Here is a 21,710-nt window from a genome sequence, read left to right as displayed (position 1 = left end):
AAAAATTCCTCAGCTCTTTTGTCAGTGTTCTAGTTGCTTACAGTGGTAGGGTTTATACCCATTTCGCCTTAGTTCTTCGTGGTCGGAAACCGGTCTGCATATAACAGTGTACGTTTTTATGAAAATGTTTCATTTCACTTAATTTTCTTTATGTGTCTCAGTGAAGATTTATTGTTTTCTAAACAGGCAGAATAATTCAGTGAAATTAAAAACAGATAATCAAGCAAACATACTCCCCCTTTCTGGGTGGTTAGGACTATAGAGGAAAAAGAACCAGAAAACTAAATACATGCCCTTTTTGTTATATGATTTGAATTTTTCTTCTAGGAGAATCATTTTTTTTATAAATTCTCAAAAATCTTCTGTTTTTTGTTGTTTTACTCATTGGCTATTATTAGCACTCTGTGGCACGCTCATTCTATTTTCATAAATCTTTCTAAATATTGTAATTAGTACTTTTCTCACTGATTTTGAATAACATCTTTAGTTCTTTGATGGTTTTTAAAAAAATTAAGATTTTTCCTATGCTGTAAACAAAAATATTGAATATATTTATATTTAAAATTTAATTAGTGTATCTTTTGTCAGCTATCATATCTTGATCATTTTAGTATCTTATTTGTAATTTATTTTTAAATTTATTCTTATATTTATTTAAATGGTTCAAGTGCAATTTTTAATCAAAAAAGAGATCTAAACAAGTTAGAAGGAGAGGTGTTATACCCAAGGTTGTCTTCTGATCATCACAGGTGTGCCATGGTACACAGTTATTGGCACTCTCTCTCTCTCTCACACACACACACACACACACACACACACACACACACACACGTACTCAAACATATGTACTCTCTCTCTCACACACACACTCACGTGAACTCTCTTACACACATGTTCACAACATATACAAACATGCACACACAGAGAGATGTGAAATTTGCCAACTGAGGTGAGATCACAAATGCCTGTAATCTGATTTCTAGTGCAGGGGTACAGACAATAGTATCTTGAGTTTAAGGCAAGCTGAGGCTACGTAGAAAGATGAATTCCTAATCCCTTTCTCATCAGTAATAAAATATGCAAGCATATCAGCTTATAAGGAGGGAAATTTTTCCTTTGGCTTATGATTTATTTCATTGGTTTCAGTATTTGGTCCCTGTTAGAGCATGACAGACACATCCACTAGAGGAGGATGCTTGTCCTTTAGTGGTTAGAAAGCAAAGACAGAGGAAGAGACCAGGGTCCAACATCGACATCTAAGATACGTTACCAATTACTGCACTTATCCAGCTTAGTGTCATCACCTCCCCATAGCACCCAAGGCTGGCAACCAACCCTTTAGCACATAGGTGGTGGGCAGTCATTTAAGATACAATGGTCTCAATGGGTTTAAGAGAGAGAGAGAAAGAGAGAAAGAGAGAGAGAGAGAGAGAGAGAATATGAATTTGGGTGACTAAGGATATAGGAGTGGTGAGGAGTATTTGGAGGAGTGATTGAATATGATTGAAATATATTGATAAAATTCTCAAAATATTAATAAAAATAAAATTTAAATAAAATATTCAAACCATAAAATATATCATGAATTATGGTCTATATATATGAAGTGTTAGACAAAAGAAAGTTGAAAGTTATTTTTTTTCAAGAGTTAAGTGCAGTCTTAGGGAAAATTCACTAATTATTACCATGGAAGGATAATTTGAAAACTTTAGGGATTAAAGCTCCATTAATTATCCACTAAAAACAAATTTACTATACCAGCAAACACTACAACAGTACTCTGTACAAAGTATATGCTTATATAAACTCCCTACCGATAAGAGCATAAAGAGCCTAGTGGACATTATGGACTCACTCTCTCAAAATTTACATTTTAGTATAAAATTGTTGATATTCTAATTTTTCCTATTTTGGTAGCATAAATCTGAAACCTAAGGCAAATGAAAATTAAATCTCTGAAAGTGTGAAGTTTCAAGGAAAACTCCAAACCAAAGCAAAAAAGATTAAAGCTAAAATTATTGCTTTGTCTATTAAAAAGGACTTTACAGAATCATACAATGAAGTGCTGGGTTCTACAGACAACAGTACAATTAATGAAGTATTAGAAGAAATGATACAGGCCTTAAAACTTTTTTTGTGAAGGGGAATATACTTTTTTCCGGTTAGTATTTGAGTCATCTGGGATTTATTCCATGCTTATTTATTTATTTTTCATCCCAGGATACCTATAAGATGTATCACTATTTTTACTACAAAATTCAGAGAAGACTGAGAGACCTGGGATGCCTGAAAGAGAGACTATCCAAATATGAATGACAAACTTCTGTCATTTGAAGGGTGACTTGAGCACTTCCTCACAGAAGGAACCAAAGTATTTGTGATTTGTGGGAAAATCCTGACAGAATTAGCAATGCTTATTCTGTTCAAATGTCTGGACCAGTGCTAAGAGTTTGCAGAGCTACAGGTGACAGAAACATTCTCCCAAACTCTTATTGGCTAAGGTTTCAACACATGTGTGTGCTCACCCACACAATCATTTATTATTTTCACTGAAGTCAGAGTCTTAGGACCCCCATGCTTTCCAACTACAGATTCCTTTTGTTCCCTATCTACAGCTCCAAGTCAAATGAGATGTTGGCATTGTAAACTGGTTTAGCCAGATGGTAGAACCATGGGAAGGCAGAGTTCAAGCCAGAATGAGATGTGTTGCATTGGTAAGATTAATGGGCAGTATATTTTTATTTTTATATATGTCTATTCGACTCCACATCTATGTAGCCAGTACCACTTTTCCACTAAGAGAAATACTGCAGTTCCTTTCTGTTCAAGCCTTCCGTATCCACCTTCTTATCCTTACCAACAGATGGAAGCCCCTTCCTTCTAGAAGCCCATGCCCATCCCTGGGAGTTGTTAACAGATTGCTTTTTTAATCTGTTACGCCCTACAGCTCAACTGTTGGGAAATCACATCGGTTGTTATACTTTAACATTCCTGGTCTCTGACACACATTGTCTCCAAAGCTACTACCCTTTGCAAAGCTAGCATCTTTCGTCCGAATCATTGCAACAGCCCTTCAACTACTGCCCTTGCTCTGTCCTGCTTTATCAACAGTTGGACAAGCACCTAGAACAGAAGCCTGTGGTAACCAGTGGGTAAGTGTTTGAGTGCTGAATGCAATGGTATTTGCTGCTCTCAAGTAACACAAGTGCTCTGGAGGATTCTAAGCCAACACTGGTCATCACTGTGATATCATCACTTTTGAAACCCTGGGTTGAAAGTTATGAAATATTTCTTACATGGAAATACGCTCCAATGTCTGTATACAAAACATAGTGAAAATTTTCTCCCTTTATAACTGAATCTCCTTTTTTCCTAAAAAATCCAAAACAAAAAACCAAAGCATTGTCTTGAATTCCTGTTTACTATTCTCTAATACTGTTTAAAAAATAGTTTAGTATGGATGCATCAAGCTCTAAAAACCGTATTTCAGTTTGTGAATTTTTAAATCTCACCTAAATGAGATCATCAATTATTTTTCAGCAATTTAGTTCATTTGTTCATTTTGGTTCTTCTATTTGTTGTTCTTTAGCGTGAAATCTAAAAGACATTGCAAAGGATGCCTTGTCACAGCTGAGCTCCTCCCAAGAGAGTTTAGGAACTTCATTTCTGTGGTGTTTTGAATGACCCCCTTTCCTTTATAAAAGAAAGGCAAATAAACCAAAATCTACTCCATCAATTTATTTTTTTTCACTCTATGCAAACCAGGTGTTCATTGGAAGCAGGTCATCAGGCCCTTTTGTTCCTTTTGTCTTTGGAGAAGTGTGTTATGGGTCTCCTGAACTAATCTTTACGAGAAACTCATATGGTGACAGGGTGTCCTTTAAAACTAGATTAATCATCACTGAGTTTATATGTTCAGTAGAAGACATTAAATAGTGAATCAAATAACATGAAAGACCTAACTTTGGTAGCCAGCCCCTAGTTGAAGTGGCAGTTTCCTCAAATGGCAACATGCTCATGCCTGCAACTAGTAGTTTTCAGCATGTGTGATTAATTAGGCTGAATCCTTAAATTAAATCCCAATGACAATTGTTTACTTCCCTTTAAGGGGTGGCCTGCAAAAGTCCAACTTTCAAAACAGACATATTTTTTTCCAAAGAGTCTTCAGCAACATTTAAGTTAAAATTGTTTACCATCTGATAATAATGATTAAAATAGCCACAAAGTGTACTCTGTCCTTCTTCCAGTCTCATTTAAAGCATGCTGGTAATATCACTGACCTACACTTTTACATAGGTTTTTGATATTAGTACTTCAATATTTCAGTCCCTGAAGTCATTAGTCACTATAGGGAGAACTATTATGGTTACCTTCCAGAAGGAGCTATGCCAGCAACTTGCTGAGTACAGGAATATACAGGCTTTGCATCCACATTAATGGCTAACCACAAGTCAGTGATCTGTGCTTTCTCTTCTATAAGAAGCTTAAAGTAAAAGAGGGACAATGGCAGCTATTAAAACTGTAGAATAAGCTAACACTGATGTGGAATTCCCTTCTGTATGCTGTAAATACATTTGGTTAATAAAGAAGATGTTTTTGGCCTGTGATAGGGTAGGGCAGAAATAAGTGGGGAAAACTAAACTGAATTCTGGGAGAAAGAAGGCAGAGTCGAGGAGAAGCCATGGAGCCACAGACATGCTGAAACTTTACCCAGTAAGCCACAGCCTCATGGTGATACATAGATTAATGGATGGGTTAATTTAAGATATGTTAACCAGAAATACGCTTAAGCTATTGGCCAACCTGTATTGCAAATAATGTGGTTTCTGTGTGATTATTTCAGGGCTAAGCAACTGGGATCAGAACAAGCAGTCTCTACAACATAACACTAAAAGTGTTGAGTACAACGTATTAAGGCAAATATTATGCAAGTGATGTATTATTAATAATCATCAACTCACTAAATTTCACTTTTCCAGTAAGCACTATGTACTTATTATAGACCCGACATTTTTGTGTTTTTTGTGTATCAGAGACTTGATAGACAATTTCAGGCAAGATGAAAAATATGAGTCATAGTTTCTTCCCTAGGGAATCTTTTGACACAAGAGATAGAGAAGCACTCAAGATCTTTAATTTAAGGGGGTGGTTAGTTTTCTTATGAGAGATTATCTTGGATTTTTTATTGCTATTGCAGAGAATTTCTGTTGGGAAAAACTTAGTCTTACTAGGTAATCACAGAAAAGCAGAAATTCACTAGGCTCCATGGAACCATTCCTGTCAAAATCACTAAAATGAGTCAAAGAGCCTTAAAAAGGAGAAATACCTGCTCCAAGATTTTTGCATAATCCTTCCCAACCATCAGCTTGACTTTTCTTTAAGGGTATTTTAAAAAGTATTCACAGCTGATAACAATACAGCTTCAACTATGACCTTAAAACACTTAGTAAATGGTAATCAAGGTTGCTAGATTGCAAGGACTGGAAGTCCCACTGAGCTAACCTTCACAACACATCACATAAAGCTCTCAACCTTCCCTTTGTTGTTTACACATAGCTGCCTACTGTGGCCTGTGCAGTTATGTCCTAAATCCTATCTCTTTTCCTTCCTTTCGGTGTTTATAAAAATAAGGAACCATAGTCTCACTATGTAGACCAGGTTAGCCTTAGATTCACCATGTAGGCCAGAATGGTTTCCCCTTCTACAGAGTGCTGGGAATACAGGTGTGTACCACTATGCCTGCAGAGATTCATCTTTCCAGTTTCGCTTGACTTCTAGAAGGCGTTTGCTAATATTGCTGAATTGCAGTCTTACTTGACTGCTGACAGCAAGCATGATGACACTTTCGGTTTCCAAAAGCAGTTGATGCTGTACTGACCGCCCACTTCAAACACGCCTCAGTGTGCCGAGGTGTCATAATCTTTCACTCAGCAGCTTGAGCTGGGGATCTTGAAATGCCTCTCTTTTTGCCCTCTGCATTCAGCCAATTAAATGGCTCTGGAATCTCTGCTCTTTTGACCAACCTTTCTTACTGGCACCCTATGGACTGCACCAGTTTCCTTGCCAACTGACCTTCCTGCAACTGATAATTACACTGCCAGCAAGTCTGGGTAAGATATTTCTCCTTTTAAGTTGCTTGTAATGTTTCATCCTCCACATTAAAAAAAAAAAATGGAACTCAATCATTTCCGGGTAAGTTTATCCTTGATTTTATCCCTGCCTACCTTTCTGTTTTATCCCTGCCAAACTTTTTAAAGGATAAATTTTCTCAAAAGTCTCCTTTTTTTTGAGAATTCACACTTTCACTTTGTATTCCAAACTGGCCTAAGAAAAGTGCTTTTGGTTTTTGAGGGACCTTTGTATCCCCCACTCCATTTCTTGTTCTCCGTAGATGGTTGTCATAGCCACTTCACCCATCAGATTGTGAGGCATTAGGTCATGGATACTTAGACCATTTTAGCCGCAGAATGTGCTGTATCTGACTCAATGTGAGTATCTTGAGAAATTGGAGGGCTTTAAAGGATAGCAGTCCTCCTCCTTGCTGTATTGTGGCATTAAGACAGGAATACAATGCTCTGGATGAGATTAGCAAATAAACACTTTCCCCAGTGTTCATGTGAAACAAGTGAAGTATTTCCTATCAACAGCATTACGTCACCAGAGGATGTAATGAGATAGTCTCTGTTTGTCACCATCCAATGTAGCTCAGAGAGCTGGATAGATAAGCATCGGCAAGAAATCTTACATCACCGGATATAATAATGCCCAAATATTATGTTTAATTACCTCTAATTGTTGAGGCAATGCGGCTGATAATTAACTTCACAAAAAAACCTCAGCACACTTCTAGCTTTCTTGGGAGTCGAAGGTAGGAGCATGACTCTCTTTACATGATTGCTAGGTCTTCTACTACAGGTCTCTGTTATGACTGTGCATGTTAAACTCAACTGATTAAGTCAGAACCTAAAATGTGTGTTTATATTATATGTGTGTTTTCAATGTCTACAGTTTTATTGAATTCAATTGCTTCGCATAATGCCCTGTGGACGGGAATTTATTGGAAGACTTCTAGAAAGCAAGCAAACTGTCACTCGAATGTCCTCTCCTTAAGTTTTCTTCGCAACAGTAAGAAACCAGGCTGTAAACATCCACCATACACTATGTCATTATTCAATTGTAGGTCATTAGTGATTTAGACAAATCCACATGACTAATCAGAACATGGCTTTATGTGCAGTTTCTCTGCTTTAAGTTTATAGACTCCACCTACTTGGTAATTCTATCTCCCTACATCCCTTTCAATGAATTTCCATCACCAGATACACCTGTAGCACCAGGAACAGCATTCCTTCTTCAGATCCTATAACTCATTAACTTTATTTGCATATATGAAGATTTGCCTTTTGTTTTGTGAAACTCTGTGGGTTTTATAAACATATAATTTCATGTATCCCCATGATGGCAGTAGAGATTATAGTTTTTCTGCTAATAAACTCATTTTAGTGATTTGGTATTTTTGTTTATTTCATTCCGGGCTATCTTTATCTACTTCATTGAAAGTCCTCGAAGTCTAGAAGAGAGAAGCTTGAAGGATAGAGACAATATATCAACGAGAAAGAACATGTTGTTCTGCAACACAATTGCTTTTACTTTATACTCTAAATAATTTTCATTTCTACAACTATGTTCTCAGTTTGCATATAGACCGCTAGACTGTAAACTCCAAGGAACTCTTTTGTTTCTTGAATGCTCTTATGTCCAGCATGCCCAGAAGACCAACACACTAAAACAGAAACAAATGTTACCCTGCACAAGTCCAAGTTGCTTTTTAGCCTTGCAAAACTCCACCCAGATTGGTGCAATACAAATGTCCTCCAGTGTCAAGAAGGTTTTCTTCTAATTTTGGTAAACCATGGACTAAATATATCTACTGCAATGTTTTTTTCATAACAATAGATTTCAACAAATTGAGGATAAATGGGAGTCTTGCACTGAGATTTAGTTAATAGTTTATGCTTCCTATATCCTGACAGATATATTTTTGGTTGTTTTGAGATAGGCTTTCTCTCTCACTACTCTGGCTGTCCTGGAATTCGCTATATGAACCAAACTGAACTCAAACTCACAGAGATCTGCCTGCCTCTGCAGCTGAAGTGCTAGGATCAAAGACTTGTGCTACCACATCCACCTGTCTTAACTGATTTAACAGCTACAGTGAAATACTATTACTTGAAGCAATCTGACACAAAGGATGTGGATGCAATATCTATTTTCATGGAGAGGGAAATTGAGAAAGAGAGAGATAGTGATTAAGTAATGTGTTCCAAGTCATCCTCACACGGACCTGGGTGAAGAGTGGATAAGCCACTGGAAACTCTTCTTTCAAGCAGAAAATGAGATAGCCTAAAAATATTTCTAGACTAAGAAATGGCTAAACCTGGGCCTGGCGGTGGTGGCGCACGCCTTTAATCCCAGCACTCGGGAGACAGAGGCAGGCGGATCTCTGGGAGTTGGAGACCAGCCTGGTCTACAAGAGCTAGTTCCGGGATGGGCACCAAAGCTACAGAGAAACCCTGTCTCGAAAAACCAAAAAAAAAAAAAAAAAAATGGCTAAACCTTTGTCTCTGATATGGACCATTTTGATGCATGAGAGTATGTGGGGCAAACATAATGATGCCACTGGGATATTGACAGTGATCTCCTTTGTGTGCCAGATGTGCTTATTATGGTCTGGAGAAGATTGCACAATATCTGTCAGACAAAGACTTTATTTTGGAGAATGGAACCGGAGCATGGGTGTATACTAATGACAAAAAACACAGTTCCCCAAAGAATTGAACTTCACTGCACAGGAAAAACAAGCAGCTGGGTTATGCATTGTGCAACGTGTTTATACTGTACTCCAAAACAACCACAAATACCACAGTATTACACTGTGACAGTCTTGAAGTTCAACTGTCTCTACTAATAAAGATCAACTTTTAACAACCAGTGCAGACTCCTGGGTTCTTGAGAAGAGTTAGTACCAAACAAATATGAGCCACAATGGGTGTGTGCTGCGGATTAGTATAAGCTTAGGAGTGGATCCAGAATCTGACCATGAAGTTAGGGGTGTTCCCGAGACTCATTGTACAAAACGAGTAAAGCCTAAATGAGCCCTGGAGTGGACCACAACAAAACCAAGACAGTTGCAATTGATTTGGCAGAGAGAATAAAGGCGGATGTAAAAAGAGAACTTCTTCAGATGGAGTTGCGGGTAGTGGTGGGCAGAGAGATCTAGAAATGGGGAGAAGATACTTATGACAATAGTCCTAGCACTTTTCCTTGAATTGGGGCATTCAGTCGGTAGCTTGGGTCTCAGCAGACAGCAGCTACCACTTCGTTTTCTTCCTGGACTCTCAATTTATGTTCGCTATTATTCATTATTTTCTTCTCACTTCCTATTTTAATGAAAGATAAAATACTCAATGAAGAAAACTTTCTGTGTCTCCTCCTAGCCAATTCCATGTCACCCAATATGTATATTGAGTTCTTATACCTCTATGTTAGCTCCTGGAACCTTGCCTTAGATGTCGCCTTTGCTAAGTTAACTCTCAATCACCTTTCACGACTCCCTCTCAAAGGTCACCTCTTTTTGCAAAGTATTTCAGCTCTCCTAATTTGGGAGAGGTGTTCTTCATTTCTGTGTCCTCATATTTGTTTAAAGCTATCAACAGTCTGCCTATAAAAGTTCTAGAGGTGCAGATTGTCCAGTCCCATTGAGGACACTAATCTAGAAACTGTGGAGATGGAGCCTAACTATGTGCCAACAAGGTGATTGTGGTACATATGCAAGTGTTGGAGACCACCAACTTGTAGCTCGATGGCTTAGTTTCTCTGAGCCTCTATTTTATCTTCTATAAAGTAGGGATACTATCACCTCTTCATGGTGACAGATGTGAAGAATAATGTATCTTTCAGGTCAGTGTTGAATGGCAAACCTACTATCTGTGCGTATTACTAATGCTCCACTGGGGTCTTTAGGTAATTTCTCAAAAAAGTAGTTTAAGAACACATGAAAATGGATGCAAAATTGTGTAATCTTACCCCAAATGCACAAAATATAAAGCAAAAGGGAAAATATATAAAGGGAAAAAATGGAAATTTTCGATTTTATACGGCATAAATTTAATAGATAAATACTATAGAAAAACAGAATTGTACTGACCACACTTTGTAGAACAAAGCTTGTGGGTTTTAATTAATCAAATTTTTAATATAGTGTCTAGTATATGATACATAATCTATGGACATCATGGATTATTTGCTAATTTATCTAATTTACCATAGAGTTAAAAATGTGTACTGTCTTTCAGAGATGGACAGAAAATTACCACTGCTTTGAATGTTTCTGCCATTTTTGCTTACATGTTTAAGTTTAAAATATGAATTTTCATTTTGCCCATTTTTCTATTTCTGGCCCTTCCATGACTGCTTCAGAACTCATTGAGGATTCACCAAGAATAATTTGCACTACTGGTGAATTGACTTTTCCACTGCAGCTGCAGGAGTTGGTGATGAAATGGAGGTGAGAAAGAGATCCTGAAAGTGTGGATCTGGACCTTGCCTCCCGCTCCAACTCTGAGTATGAAATAATCCACAGAAAACATTCAAGACTAAATGTTGTAGGGGTAGCCCCAGCCAATCACCTTGCTTGTAGGGTGGGGGAGAGCACACTAGCAATATTTATTAGTAAAAAATATCCTCAGGCGACCCCGCCCTACAAGCAAGGTGATTGGCTGGGGCTACCCCTACAAAATGTTCCACATTTTTGGAAGGGTTTAAAGATACATGAGACACATGGAGTAAAGAACAGCAACTTAGTCAACATACTGCACCTTGTTTTTGCTTAAACTAGTATTCTTAGTCTTTACTTTGGTTTCCTATCTGCTCATGAGGGAATAGCAGCATCATTTCTGAAACTCCTTCAGATGTGCTCAAGAACAGCATTCTGTGACTCTTTGTCATGCGACATGTTGAAAGGATGCTGACCATCTACCAGATCACCTTCCCAAATTACTTCCTAATGCTTATGTCTTTTAACAGTATTTGAAGATTTTCTTCTTCTTGGCATAATTCTAGCCAAAACTCCCAAGCATCTTATGCGCTTACATAATTAGTTATGTAAAATCATTTAAAAAGACAAAGCAACTGGCTTAAATGCCTTAAAAATAATTTATAATTTAATCCATATAATTAGGTTTAGTTTTTATAGGTATTCTTTAGTTTCATCTTTTCAGTCTTTTTCTATATTAGGCAAATTGCCATGCAAGCACATCCTCCTGGTCATCTCACTGGTTACAGAGGCAATATCTGATATTCTTTTAAAAAATTAATTTTTGATTATAGTAATACAATGACTTTTGACAGCTTTAGGTCTTCGAGTTCTGGGGCATCCTGGATCAATTAATACTGTCTGATTTTGATCTTAGCCATCTTTGCATGTGAATGGGGACAATTTTTCTGTTTTCAGGACAGATGTTTTTCTTTGGCTGCCAAAGTGGATTGTTGCTTTGTTATGATTGCTGTGTTATATTTTTATTTTTATTATTTTCGTGATTTCAAAGATAGGTCATTAACAGGTGGTTAAAATAAAATCAAAATGATAGGAAAATAAGGAAGCATCTAATTCATGTAGCATCTTCTATATGATCTAATTCTATAATGTTGAAGAAGTGCCCAACTAAATTTGCTGTTGAACAAGCCCATAAAACAATATCCTCATACTTATGGACTTGTTACATCTTAAAACAACTTCAACATAAAATAAATACATATTTTGTGCCTTTCATTTATCATTATGTAATTCAGGCCATTTCCACGGATCACCTTAATTCTCTTTAAATTGGTACATGTGAATTGAGTTTAAGGGAAAGCAGAGAGCATGAGTTTATTTTACCATAACCTTTTCAAGTAGTTTGTTACCAATCAGTACAACATAGTAAAATGTTTCTCTTTTCCATATAGAGTTTCATTAGTGTGGAAGTTTGTGTATATCTGTGTTCTCACCATCACAGTCATGATATAAGTGATTTGGCTTGCCCTCAAAAGTTATTTTGAGGTCTTGACTAGGTAATTTTTCCACGTACTTCCTGCTGCAATGAAAACCAACAGGCTTGCCTTTCTTTCTTAGAATCTTACATAGTGAGTGATAAAGTATGCTTTTGTCTCAATTGATGCTTGCACTCAGTCTAGTAATTCTGGCAGTCACTGGGATGTTGTGCATACCAAGGATTATTTCCTTTTGTGCAGCACAGCACAATATTGCTCGGATCACGCCATGCACCGAATCCAGCTGACTCTGTCTTGATGCTTATCAACTGAGCTGATGTGAACATTCATGCAAAGAGTTTTGCATAATATATTCATTTCTACTGGTTATTTGTTTAAGTAAGGAATTAATGGAGTTCAGAGTCTGAGTGTGGCTTACTATAAGGCATCACAATTTTTTTTCCCAAAGAATCTGATTCATTTTATAATCCTAGCTGCAACTTTATGAAAGTCCCATCCTCTCTACACCCTCATTAATACTTGCATGTCTTCACTTTCTGAATTTTAGTCTTTTTGTGTTTTAAAATATTTATTGTCATTTATATATGTGTTTTGGGGGATTGGCACCTACAGAAGCTAGAAGAGGACTTCAGATCTTCTGGAACTGGAATTATGTTTCTTGACATGGGTGCTGGGAACTGAATTTGGGTTCTTTGGAGGAGCAGTATGTGCTCTTAAAGTTGAACATTCTCTCCAGTCTTTCTGTTTTAATTGTTATTTCTCTGATTAGTTGGGCTGTCATTTACATATATCAATTTGAGAAGTATCCCTTTAAATTTACTGCTCATTTTAAGTTTGTTCTTAATTTTATTCTTTGTTTCTTAGATAAAATTCCTTAATATGGAATGACATCAAAACATTTTCCTATTCTATGATTTATTATTTTCTTTTAAAATATATTTATTCTTTGACAATTTCAAATATATAATGTATTTTGATCATATCTATATCACCAATCCTCCTCCAGACTTCCCCAACATGTGCCCCTTCCACCTTCATGTCCTCTTCCTTTAAAAAAAAAACAAAAACAAAAAACCTCAGAGTGCCATTAGCACTGCTTTTCTTTTCTTTTCTTCTTCTTCTTTTTTTTTTTTTTTTTTTTTTTTTTTTGATTTTTCGAGACAGGGTTTCTCTGTAGCTTTGGTTCCCGTCCCGGAACTAGCTCTTGTAGACCAGGCTGGCCTCGAACTCCCAGAGATCCGCCTGCCTCTGCCTCCCGAGTGCTGGGATTAAAGGCGTGTGCCACCACCGCCCGGCTATTAGCACTGCTTTTATGGGCATGGGAACCTATTACAACCAAACCTGACCCCAGACTTGCCCTGTTCCCAGCAACTATCAGGTGCCCAAAGCTCGCATCATGGGCCTTTCCCTGATACATGTAGGAATTTTGACTAGCTTCATTTTAGGAAGGTCTTATATGGCTGCCATGTCAGCTTCACAAAGCAGTGTTTCATAGCTCTGCCTCTCATCCTCTGACTCTTATATTCTTTCTGTCTCCTCTTCTGGGAGACTCTCTTGCTAGATAACCCGTTTGCTCCTTAGCCCAGAGTCACTTACTATGCCTCTGCACTAACTCTCCATGGAAAAAGGAAGCTTTCTCATCTAGGAGCCTGTCCTTTTTTTGTAAGAGGTTCCTTGCAAGATTCTCCCCATTTCCTTTGTACTTTCCCATTTTGAAAATTCAAATACAATTACCTAATTTTCCCCCTTCCCTTTCTTCCTCCCAAGCTCCCCTATTTCTCCCTCTTGCTCCATATTGAATTCATGGCTTTTTTGTTGTCTAAATGAAGGAAGTGGGTATCAGGATTAATTTGCACTGTTAGTGTCTATGTTAATAAACAAGAACTACAGTAAATTAGCATCAAATTAATTAGTTAAAAGTCAATGTTATTGTTACACACACACACATGCACACATAATGCATAAATATATAAACGCAACCTGCTCAGTTTGTTTAGTGTTACTGTATTTATATGATTTCCGGACAGATCGGTTCATATTGGATAATCAGTTAAAGGACTTGTCCCTGGGAATGACTATTTCTTCTGCTCTTAGCATTCCTTTGTTCCTGTGGTTCTGTGTCTAGGAGTAGAGATTCTTAAGATCTTTCTCCATTCTCCATTAGCATGGCTATTGATGCTGTCTATGTTTAGGTCGTGTTCAAACAGAAATATTATTGAGGTATCATGAGTCAAGTGTCCCTGCCGTTTCTAGGAGACATATTCTTACAGCAGAGGTTTTGGTCCCCTGGCTCTTAAAACCTTTCTGTTCTCTCTTTTGGAAGGAGATGCTGCCTGGCCCTTAGGTATAGTAGTTGTGTTGTAGATGTAACCATTGCATCTGTGTGCCTCACAATCAGCAGTTTTCTGCACTTTGACCAGTAGGGGTTTCCTTTAACATGGAAGAACTGTTTTTTGATCACTGCAATATAGGATTATTTTTGTCATTAGTTTATACTAACATATCTCTGGAGACTTCACATACCCTAAAAATCACCTCCTCCTTTGTTTTGTATTTTTAAATTTTATACTATATCTAATGTATATATATTCCATAAGTTTTGAGTTATATTTTGTCTGTGATGTGAGGCAAAATATAGCATTTATACATTTATACTCAATGTAGTACTGTCTGTTGAAAATCTATCCTTTAAAAGTATTTAAAATTTCTAAAAGTTGTGTGTGTGTGTGTGTGTGCATGTGTGTGTACACTCACAAGTGGAGGTCAAAGGACAAAGGGTTCGGTCTCTTATTGCCTCTTTCTTTTATTGAACCTAAAGTTACAAGACTATTTCTTAAGTTAGATTCAGGCATCCGTTCTCAATAAACCAATTTACAAAGCCAAATTAATAGTGAAAAACAAAAAGAAGAGATTTATTCAATGTGGTAAAATTGGGAAGATGGAACATATAGTTTCCAGTTATGAAACTCAGATTGTGCCTTTACCACCTTGCTGCACTTAAAGAAGGTGTTGTATTTTAATAGGAAATATTCCACGTTGTGTTAACTTTTTTTTTAGATATTTTAAAATGTTCACCATAAGGTTATATAACTTTTAATTACTGATTCTACATTTATTTTTATCAAATTCACATTTAGTATTTATTTTATCAAATTCACATTTAGTATTTATTTACCAACAGTATTTATTTATCCTTAGAAACATAACTTAAATTTTTTTCTTTTTATGATAAGAGAATAAAATGAAGATTTTTTCTTAATGACTATGTATCCTATAATATTTCTGAATATACTTGTTAGTCTGAATAATTTTAAAGATTTCTTACATCTTTTCACATAATTTATCATGCCTCAGAATAAAGATAGTTTTATTTCTTCCTTTCTTTTGATTTTGTTTTTTCATCATTTGCCTTAGTCAGAATTATGTATAAAAATGTTCAGATTATCACTATTAATAATTTTTAACAATAATTTTTGTTTTTGATATAGCTTGAGACAGAGTCTAGCCATGTAGCCCAGGCTGAGCTCAAGCCCATGACTTTTCTTCAGCTTTCCTCGCCTGGATTAAAGGGGGACACCACACCAGCTCACCACGAGTTTCTTTAATGCTGCCATTTTTAGATGAAGATTAGTTTTTTCTAACAGCCTATATTTATTTATTTAATTTATCTATCTATCATAAATAGATATTGAGTTTGTAAAATGCTTTTTTCATTTATTGAAATGATTTTGCTTTCTTTACTCAGCAAACAGAAAATTTTAGCAATTTTTTGATTTTTAAACAAATCTTAAAATCTTTGATATTTTCCTCTTCATTACTATGCATTATCTTTTTAAGTGAGAATTGCATTGAGTTTGCCAATAGAGTTTAAGGACTTTGAAAACTGAGGGCCTACATACACTTTTTTCTATGTTAACTTAACTTTCTATGTTCATCCTTAATAATTTGAATTATAATTTTATCTTGGTAGTTGATATTAAAATATATTTTGTCTTTTATTTTATATGCATAAAATTTTCCATTATTAATAATGTTTGTATGTTATCTGATTTAGTCCTTTTAACAACTTTGGGATCTACATACATTTTTTTCCTATAGCATATAGATTGTAGTCTAATAATTTCTTCTTCTTAACTGGAATTTAGACCACTCTTTGTGGGGATTGTTGCTATGTAGTCTAGTTTGGCTTCAATCTTTTGGTTATCCTTCCTTGTTCTTCTGTGTTGGGGTAACATGTTACTATGCTTGACAAGATCTTTGTGATGTAATTATTGGTATGGATTGACTTAAATGCGCTATTTTGATGATTTTTTTTTGTCTGTGTAGCACACCTTTGCCTTGTTTTTTATTGGTTGAATGTTTTTCTTATTTCTATTATATCTTTGCTTACTTTGCTTTTTCTAGAGACGTCTTGTAGGTTTACTACACACACTTCTATTTAAATTAATTTGCCTCCTTGTTGTTAACTTCAGGTTACTGTGCAAAGTAAAAAAAAAATTCATTATGTCATTTTCATATGTATGTGGCATTATAATTATTTCTTAATTGCTCATCTCCCCCACTGCCCTTGTGCAACCTGTTCTACACTGATTTTTTATTACACATAGTCCTTTACACTTAGAGACAAAGTACATTACAAATGATGTCACAGACACATGAAAAATTATTATAAACTTTCAAGAAGAATTATGTATGATAATAAACTGAAAAACGTAGAACAGCGTGCATCTTTGGGATATTGTATGTACCATGCAAATTTAAGGATCCTCACATCTATTTCTGTATCCTTTGTCCATACTTTAGTTTCATGTATTTTATTTTACATATATTTGTAAAGTCATATATATATATGTATATATATATACATATAATTGTGAATGTGTATAGTATATGTGCAGATGTATGCAGAGAGCAGAGATTAACCTGTGTTTTTCTCCATCATTATTCACTTTAGTCTCTCAAGACAGCATCTTTCACTGAACCTAGGTCGCATTGCTTTTTGTCTAAGTTGGTGACCAGAAAATTGCAGTATTCCTTCACAAGCACTATGGTTTTGAGACAGATACAGTCAAGTCTGGCTTTTTATATGGGTCTTGGGGACCCAAGTTTAGGTCCTTGTGTCTGTAGAGCAAATGCTTGTTCTCAATAAAACCATCTCCCCAGCTCTACTTTTGCATATGTTTTAAATCAGACTCCTCCTCCCTATTTCTGTATAAATATCTAACTTTATCTTTTGTAAATCTAAACAATGATTAATTACATTCTCACTTGTGTAATTTCATGTGTGCATCCCTTAGGTTTTCTTGTCCATCCATCTTTCCATCTGCTATAATTTTCCATCCCTATAAACTTTCTTTAATATTTCTTTAATATGAGTCCAGGTATATTCTACACAAACCACACAAATTACTTTTGATTTAAAAATTCTTTAATTCATCTTAAATTTAACCAAGTGCTTTTGTTAACTATAGAAGTATAGTTGTTTTGTTGTTTTGATACTTATTTTTCTCTCTCTTTTTAGATATTGTAAATTTTACTACTGTCATGAAAAGTGGCTGAAGAAATTCTCTGGCTATTCTGATCTTTGGATATATACCTGCATTAATAATAGATGCTCTTAAGGTCGTAGAATTTTTCCTCTATGATGGGTTTCTAGCATCTCATTTGCATTTTCCTATCCCCATTATTTTTTCCACCGTTTTACATTTGTAACCATATTTGGAAATATTTTGCCAAGAAATAATTTTCAAATAATTTCCTAACCATCACATGCTTGTAATCCCCAAACACCAAAGGGTGAAGTAGGGGGATTGTGAATTTGAGGCCAGCCTAGGATACATAGCTAGAACCTAACTCAAAACAAAAACAGAAACAGAAACAAACAACATAAAACATACTAACAACAGAATTTTCTAGAAATGTCTGAGAATAATTTCCCCGGTCTTTTGTTGTGTGGGGATGGGTAGAGAATTCCAGGGCTCTGGGCTACACAACTGGATTGCATGATTTATCCAATGGGTCAGTGTATCTCTGTTAAATATTATTTTTGTATTCTGTGATTTTCTTCTTTTTTGCATTTCTGTTTCTGCAGTTTCTGTGCTATAGCTTCAAGTCCACTGTACCTTTCCACTGACAGGATATAATCTGCTTTTCAATTCATCAATTGAAAGGTATTCTGAATTACATGTTTGTGTCTAGCTTTCCATTTGATTCAGCTTCTCGTAACTATTTCATACCCTCTTTAAGTTCTTGAACACACAAAACACATTTGAAACAACTTTCTGAAAGTTTCAGCTATCAAAGTTATTTTATTCAGTAGACCATTTATTCACAACTTTTTAAAATCTCATGTTTTAAATTTTATCTTTTGGATAATTTGAACACACACATACACACATACACACACACACAGCCTGCTGATTCAATTTAGTGTTTTAGTGCTGCTCTTGTGTATATGTGTTTAGTACTGGCCTCTTGGGATTGGACAATTTATCAATGGGCTCCTTCATGTAGGTGACTAATGATCCCTCAGCCACCATTCATTACCGACAGTTCTGCATCTATGGGTGGGTTTTCCGAGCCATCCCCTTATTCTTGTGGGGATGTCAGCTGGTATTGTTATTGTGTGGATCTTGTTTAGACAACTGGTTAGGATTTTCTGATGCAGCTTCTCATCAGGTATCGAAGACGCTGCCTCATAGCAGCCACCTTGTTCCTCCAGTTCTTACATTCTTTCCTCCTCTCTTCCATGACATTCCTGAGCTTTAGGAGTAAGGTTTGAGTTGTAAATGTAAATGTAGATCTACCTTTACTAGAAAAGAACAGAGAAAAATTTGCCTTCACAGTTATAATAATTCTCAACTTACTAGAAGATATCAATATATTATCCTCCTACAGAGAATGTTCAATAGCCCCACCCTATGCCAATACTTTGTAAGTCAGCCATTGGAAATAATACGTTAAAAATTTCCTAAATCCTATATCTATAAATTACCATTACATGGTGACATTTGCTATCGGATTCAAACATAGATACTTTTAAGGAATGTTTGAAGAAGTAAAGAAAGTTTTGCCAAATGAGAATTCTGTCAATTACCTAGGTTATAAAAAGGTTTACAGAAAATTAGAACACAAAAGGCACAGATTAGGAGAGATCGATTGTGGACTCTTAATGACTTTCAAAGATTGTTAGGAGACCTTTCCAGCCTCTGACCAGCTGTTGCGATGACACCTGATCTAATAGTTTATTTAAATAAAACCTTAGATGGTAACAAAGACTTAAATAGTCCCAGAGAATTGATTGTTGTTCAAGAAAAATTACAAGAGGCACATGTGGAGAGGGTGAATCCAAATCTTAATTGCATTCTAGTCACATTGCCTTCTAGAATCCCCGCCCAACAGGAATTTTAATGCAAAGGGAAGATACTATCTTAGAATGGATCTCTTTACTACATAAACCAAGTAAAAAATTAAAAACTTATGTGGAAAGTCTCTGAATTAATTATAAAAGGAAAATTGAGACTTAATCAACTACCAGGTATAGACCCAGCGGAGACTATAGTGCCTTTTACTTCTGATAAAATTAAAAAGTTATGGGAATACAATGAACCTTAGCTAAGAGCTTGTGCTAATTTTTAGGAAAGATTAATAACAATTACTCCAAAAGTGATAGAATTAACTTTATAAAGATAACTACTTGGATCCTTCTCCACATTGTCTGGGACATACCAATAACTGGGGACTGTACATTCTATACTGATGCAGATAAATCAAGGAAAGTCAGGATACAAATCAGAAGATTTAAGTAAGGTGGAACAAAGCCCTTATAATTCTGTTCAAAAGGCAGAATTATATGATATTCTCATGGCATGAAGAGATTTTAAAGAACCTCTTAATATAGTTACTGATTCACAATATGCAGAAAGAATTGTCTTTCATATTGAAACCACTAAATTTATACCAGATGATACAGAATTGACTTTATTATTTATACAGGTTCATGATATAATTAGGAATAAGCTTTGTCCTATATACATAACACACGTCCGATCCCACATGGGTCTGCCAGGTCCTCTACCACAAGGTAATGCAGAAATTGATTGTTTACTGATTGGAAATGTGTTGAAGGACTCAGAATTTTATAAGAAACATCATGTCAATAGCAAAGGTTTAAAGAAAGAGTTTTCTATTACATGGCAACAAGCTAAGGAGATTATAAAGAGATGTCCTACTTGCTCTTTCTATAACCAAACACTGCTACCAGAAGAGAGTAACCCAAAGGGAACTTAAAAGAATGAAATCTGGCAGATGGATGTGTTGTTCCACTTTGCAGAATTTGGAAAATTAAAATATGTATACCACACCATTGACACTTATTCAGGTTTTCAATGGGCAACTGCTTTGAGCTCAGAAAAGTCTGATTTAGTAATCACACATTTATTAGAAGTTATGAACATCATGGGTATACCTGCACAAATAAAGACAGATAATAGTTCAGCATATGTCTCTAAGAAAATGAAATATCTTTTTTGCTTATTATAATATAAAGCATATTACAGGTATACTACACAATCCTATAGGTCAGGCATTTATAGAAAGATCAAATCAAGCTCTAAAGGATATGTTAAACAAACAGAAAGGGATGGAAACTATTCCCAGAAATGGATTCCTGTATGTAAATGAAGCTTCTAGTAGTCTTCTGGACTGGCCTCCAATTAATTGTAGTAAACAAAAGTCTGTAACTGCTGCCTGTCAGTAGACATCCACTCTACAGTTTCACCTTTGAATTAAATACTAGCATTATTGGTATGTGTCTACATATGCTTTTACAAGTTAAATCTTCCATCGACTGTATTTGCTATAATTATTTGCCTTTTATCCTTTCTTACAGGTTTCATTTGGTCCTATCAAAAAATAAAGGTAATTTTTACGGAAGGGATATTTTTATGAGATGAAAAGTTAGAACAGTTTGGTATTTTTAACTTTTTTCATTAACACATAGGGTGAAGAATACATGTTATATCACAATATAGTACAGAGACAGTTACACACACTCATACACACATACAGGCGCGCGCGCACCCCCTACCCCACACGCTCACACATAGCTGAAACACAGTCTATTAAACTACACTGTACTTACTAGCTGGAACACCCTTAAATATTTTACCATGTGTTTCATTAACAAACTCTTCTGTTCTATAAAATGATAAATGGTTGTTCCTAACATGTTAAAAAAAAAAAAAAAAAAAAAAAAAAAACAACTAGCATTTGCCCAGAACTCTTTCCAGGTTCCTTATCCAATGGTGAGAAACTGTAAGTCTGTGGCAAAGGACTCAGTTTTTCCTTTCATTTACCACATTGCTCATCATTGCAAAATCTTTATGACATAACATTTGCATCTGGGCCATTAAAGTGTACAGTTCAGTGGCAGTTAGTGCATTCATGGTGTGGAGAAACTGTGACGGCTGCCAAAGTACCTCTGGTTATCGCCTTGCAAGTAAACCCTTTCCTAAGCACAGCATAGTTTACTTTCACACTGCCTTCTTCCCGCTCGCCCCCACTGTTTCCACTTAAGCTTCAATTTCTTTATCAGGGATTGAAAGGATTCCAAAGCAGCTCGTAAGTACATCTTGGAAGGAGAACTGAGTAACACGTAG

Source organism: Chionomys nivalis, chromosome 18 (genome assembly GCF_950005125.1).
Source record: "Chionomys nivalis chromosome 18, mChiNiv1.1, whole genome shotgun sequence".
NCBI lineage: Eukaryota > Metazoa > Chordata > Mammalia > Rodentia > Cricetidae > Chionomys > Chionomys nivalis.
Note: the sequence above shows the minus strand (reverse complement) of the source record.